This window comes from Dama dama, chromosome 14, assembly GCF_033118175.1.
Source record: "Dama dama isolate Ldn47 chromosome 14, ASM3311817v1, whole genome shotgun sequence".
NCBI classification, from domain to species: domain Eukaryota; kingdom Metazoa; phylum Chordata; class Mammalia; order Artiodactyla; family Cervidae; genus Dama; species Dama dama.
The window spans coordinates 8749796-8755795 of NC_083694.1; positions in this window are offsets into that span (position 1 = coordinate 8749796).

Genomic DNA, 6000 nt, shown 5'->3' on the forward strand with positions numbered 1-6000 from the left:
TGGCATCACCAACTCGATGGACATGAGTTTGAGTAAACTCTGGGAGTTGCTGATGGACAGGGAGGCCTGGCGTGCTGCAATCATAAGGTCACAAAGAGTCAGACACGACTGAGTGACTGAACTGAACTGAACTTAACTATGTGATATTAGACATAGCATGTTAAAATCATAGTTCCCTTTAAATTGTAATTGAAATGAGTTTTCATTCATTTTTGGACTATTACAAGATGTTGTTGCTATTGTTCAGTTGCTCAGTCATATAGGACTATTTGCAATCCCAAGGCCTGCAGCCAGTCTTCCCTGTCATTCACTATCTCCTGGAGTGTTCTTAAACTCATGTCCATTGAATCGGTGATGTCGTCCAACCATCTCATCCTCTGTTGTCTTCTCCTTATGCTCTCAATCTTTCCCAGCATCAGGGGCATTTCCAATGAATCAGCTCTTCACATCAAGTGGCCAAAATATTGAAGATTCACAGTCAGCATCATCCTTCCAAAGAATATTCTTTGACTTCCTTTAGGATTGTCTGTCTTGATGCCTTTACTATCCAAAAGACTCTCAAGAGTCTTCTCCTTCACCACAGTTTGAAAGTATCAATTCTTCAGTGCTCAGCCTTCTTTATGGTCCAGCTCTCACATCCATATGTGACTAATGGAAAATCCATAGCTTTGACTGCAAGGACCTTTGTCAGCAAAGTGATGTCTCTGCTTCTTAATACACTGTCTAGGTTTGTCATAGCTTTTCTTCCAAGGAGAAAGCATCTTTTAATTTTATGGCCACAGTCACCATCCATATTGATTTTGTAGCCCAAGAAAATAAAGTCTGTCACCATTTCAATTTTTTTCCCTTCTATTTGCTGTGAAGAGATGAGACCAGATGCCATGATCTTGTTTGTTTTTTTTTTTTTTTTTTTTAATATTGAATTTTAAGCCAGTTTTTTCACTCTCCCCTTTCACCTTCATTATCATATAAACAATACATGGGCAAAATACACATATATATAAGTTGGCCATAAAATGAATCATCACAAAGAATTTCCATCAAAATTCCCCAAAGAGTTTTTGTAAACATGGACATAATCATACTATTTTTTAAGTGTAAAAACTAAGGAACTAGATTAGCTAAGATAGTTTTGAGAAAAACTAAGTGTCAGGACTCACTTTACCTATTTTTAAGACTTACTAAATAGCTATAATAATCAAGACTCTGATAATGTGAGAGGGATATACACATAGATTTAAGGAACTGAATTATAGACATTCAAATGTACACTTGACCAAAGATAGACTTTTCAATCTTTGCAAGAGGTAGTAAAGCAAATGAACATCTACAGGTAAAAAAATAAAATGATTGAACCTCAACATAAGGCTTATAGACAGAAATTAACTATTAATATCACAGAGTTAAATGTAAAATGTCAAACTATAAAATATTTTTTAGAAAAATACAAGAAAAAATTTAGTTAGACAAAAATTCCAACATGCCTCCCTAGTGGCTCAGACAGTAAAGAATCTGCCTGCCAGTACAGGGGACACGGGTTCAATCCCTGGGTCAGGAAGATCTCCTAGAGAAGGGGATGGCTACCCACTGCAGTATTCTTGCCTAGAGAATTCCCTGGACAGAGGAGCCTCGTGGGCTACAGTCCATGGGATCGCAAAGAGTTGGAAACAACTGAGCAATTAACAAATAGCTCTTAATATAATACCAAAAACCTGATCCATAATAGAAAAATCTGATAAATTAAACTTCATGAAAATAAAGATCCCTCTGTGAAAGAACCTGTTAAGGTAACGAGTAGACAAGAAACACATCGGGACAAATATCAGCACACATTATATTCAGCAAAGGCCTAGTACTTTGGAGATATTAAAAAAAAAAAAAACCCTAAAATATAACAAACCATACAATTCAACTACAACATGGACAAAGAAATGAAGCAACATTTAACAGAAGATATACAGATGGCAAAATAAGTACATGAAAATATATTCAATATCATTAGCCATTCAGGTCAGTTCAGCCGCTCAGTCCTGTCTGACTCTTTGCGACCCCATGAATCACAGCATGCCAGGCCTCCCTGTCCATCACCAACTCCCGGAGTTTACTCAAACTCACGCCTATCGAGTTGGTGATGCCATCCAGCCATCTCATTCTCTGTCGTCCCCTCCTCCTCCTGTCCCCATTCCCTCCCAGCATCAGGGTCTTTTCCAATGAGTCAACTCTTCACATGAAGTGGCCAAAGTACTGGAGTTTCAGCTTCAGCATCAGTCCCGCCAATGAACACTCAAGACTTATCTCATTCAGGATGGACTGGTTGGATCTCCTTGGAGTCCAAGGGACTCTCAAGAGTCTTCTCCAACACCACAGTTCAAAAGCATCAATTTTTTGGCGCTCAGCTTTCTTCACAGTCTAACTCTCACATCCATACATGACCACTGGAAAAACCATAGCCTTGACCAGACGGACCTTTGTTGCCAAAATAATGTCTCTGCTTTTTAATATGCTATCTAGGTTGGTCATAAATTTCCCTCCAAGCAATAAGCATCTTTTAATTTCATGGCTGCAGTCACAATCTTCAGTGATTTTGGAGCCCCCAAAAAATAAGTCTGACACTGTTTCCACTCTTTCCCCATCTATTTCCCATGAAATGATGGGACCAGATGCCATGATCTTAGTTTTCTGAAAGTTGAGCTTTAAGCCAATTTTTCACTTTCCTCTTTCACTTTCATCAAGAGGCTTTTTAGTTCCTCTTCACTTTCTGCCATAATGATGGTGTCATCTGCATATCTGAGGTTATTGATATTTCTCCCAGCAATCTTGATTCCAGCTTGTACTTCTTCCAGCCCAGCGTTTCTCGTGATGTACTCTGCATATAGGTTAAATAAGCAGGGTGACAATATACAGCCTTGACGTACTCCTTTTCCTATATGGAACCAGTCTTTTGTTCCATGTCCAGTTCTAACTGTTGCTTCCTGACCTGCATACAGGTTTCTCAAGAGGCAGGTCAGGTGATCTGGTATTTCCATCTCTTTCAGAATTGTTCACAGTTTATTGTGATCCACACAGTCAAAGGCTTTGGCATAGTCAATAAAGCAGAAATAGATGTTTTTCTGGAACTCTCTTGCTTTTTTGATGATCCAGCAGATGTTGGCAATTTGATCTCTGGTTCCTCTGCATTTTCTAAAACCTCTTGAACATCTGGCGGTTCACAGTTCACGTATTGCTGAAGCCTGGCTTGGAGAATTTTGAGCATTACTTTACTAGCGTGCCAGCTGTGACGGACCGCACAGAAGAGCGACCGAGAGGAGCTACCCACGTCCAGGGAGTGGCTGCTGCGTGGGCGCAGGAGGGCCGAGAGGGGTTTTCCAGTCAAGATCAGGGGAGACGGCCATGAGAAGATACCCCTCATCCAAGGTAAGGAGCAGTGGCTGTGCTTTGCTGGAGCAGCCATGAAGAGATGCCCGACGTGTAAGGAAAGAGAAACCCAAGTAAGACAGTAGGTGTTGCGAGAGGACATCAGAGGGCAGACACACTAAAACCATAATCACAGAAAACTAGCCAATCTGCTCACAGCACCACAGTCTTGTCTAACTCAATGAAACTAAGCCATGCCATGTGGGGCCTCCCAAGACGGACAGGTCATGGTGGAGAAGTCTGACAGAATGTGGCCCACTGGAGAAGGGAATGGCAAACCACTTCAGTATTCTTGGCTTGAGAACCCCATGAACAGTATGAAAAGGCAAAATGATAGGATACGGAAAGAGGAACTCCCCAGGTCGGTAGGTGCCCAATATGCTACTGGAGATCATTAGCCATTAGAGGAATGCACATTAAAATCCCAGCCAGATACCACAAGATGCATAGCAGAATAGCTGAAAAAATAAAAAATAATACCACTAACTGTTGGTGTTTACCACTAAAACACTGCTGGTGGGGATGTAAAATGGTGCAAACGCTTTGGAAACCACTTTGACAAATTTTGAAAAGACTGAACCTATAGTTAACAGATGACCTAGTAATTGAAATCTTGCGAATTTATTGTATAAAACCACAGACTTCAGTTCACACAAAAATGTACACACATATTTATAGTAACTTCATTTGAAACAGCTCACAACTGGAAATAATGCAAATCTTTTGAACAGGTAAATGTCTAAAGCAATTCTAGCATATATCTAACACTGAATATTACTCAGTAATAAAAAGAAACATTGTTCATACACTGGACAATGCGCATGAATTGCCAGAGATTTAGGCTAAACAACAACAACAACAACAAAAATAGTTCCAAAAGGCTGCATACTCTGTGATTCCATTTATATAACACTTATGAAATAATCTAACTGCAGAGCTAGACAACAGATTTGTGGTTGTCAGGGATTAGGAGAGGTAGGTGGGATGAAGCCTTGGCTGGAAGCAAGTGGGTGTGATTATAAAAGGGCAGCATGAGGGGCCCTGGAGCTGATGGAGATGTTTGGTCTTTACTGAATTAGTGTAAACATCCCGGATGTGATCATGTGCCACAGTTTTGCAAGAAGTTACTATTAGGGGAAACTGGGTAAGCGTGTGGGCTTCCCAGATGGTGCAGTAGTAAAGTTTCCACCTGCCAGTGCAGAAGTGGGTTTGATCCTTGGGTGAGGAAGATTCCCCTGGAGGAGGAAATGGCAACCCACTGAAGTATTCTTGCCTGGAGAATCCCACGGACAGAGGAGCCTGGTGGACTATAGGGTCACAAAGACTTGGATGTGACTGAGCATGCATGCATGAGTAAAGGTGCACAGGATTTTAGTTTCTGAATTATTTTTTCCTATAGCTGTAAATTTACAATTATGTTAAAATATAAAGCTCTGTAAGAACAAAAAAAAATCATCTAAAATTAAATTAATCAGAATAGTTCTCAGTAATCTCCTTGGGAGAATTCTGGATATGTTGGACAACAGGGATGCTATTCCTCTAAATAATAAACACATGCTTAAATATGTTGATTATTATTCAGTTGCTCAGTTGTGTTCAGTCTTTGCTACCCCAAGGACTACAGCACTCAAGCTTCCTGTCCTTCACTATCTCCCAGAATTTGCACAAACACATGTCCGTTGAGTTGGTGATTATCCTACCTAACCTAACGTTTCAAAGATATAGCTTATTAAAATAAACAGACATTTCTAGATGAATTTTTTATTTTGTGTACTATTTGCACTTCTTTGAAATATAATGAGTAAAACAACCTTGTATGTAGCATAATGCTGAGAGAAATGCATACATTGTTTTATACCTTTAATAGAAATTTTAGAAAATTTTTAAAGTATCTATATTCTTTTTTATTTTTTAATTGCAATATAATTGACATAGTAGTTTCAGGTGCACAACATAATGGTTCAGTATTTGGGTATCTAGAGATGATTACTACAATTAAGTGCAGTTAACATGCATTTTAGCATCAGATTTCTAAATATATATTTAATATACTTGACTAGTAAAACTTTCCAAATTGAGTTGCTAGGTCACAATGGATTCCCCTATGCCTGCATTCTACTGTGGCTTTTAAAACCTCCAAACATTTGGTTTCTGTGATAAAAATGTTGGCAGATTCACTCACTTTAACATACTGGATTCCTCTTTCTTTAAAAGAAGTGTCTTAGTCATAAGAATGGTCTACGTTCAATGTAGCTTTCAGGAAAATAAACCACTTTCTACATCATTTTTGCATCATTAAATGCTTATTCAGTGTAACCAACCAAAAGATATAACAAAAGTACAAACATTAGCATAAATATAGCATTAAGAATATTTTAGGACTTTTCTTATAGAATAACCTTGTAAAAATAGATGTGACACTCCTTTTGAAAATTATTGTAAAACCAAAAGACACTGTGGAGAGGAAATGGAATATCTGAATTAGTTTTTATTTAATCGCATAGCATTTTGTGCTTAGTTTTTTATCTGAAACATTTTTGCTCTTCTTTCCACTGTTTACTTGTTATTACTTGTAATTGTTTTGAT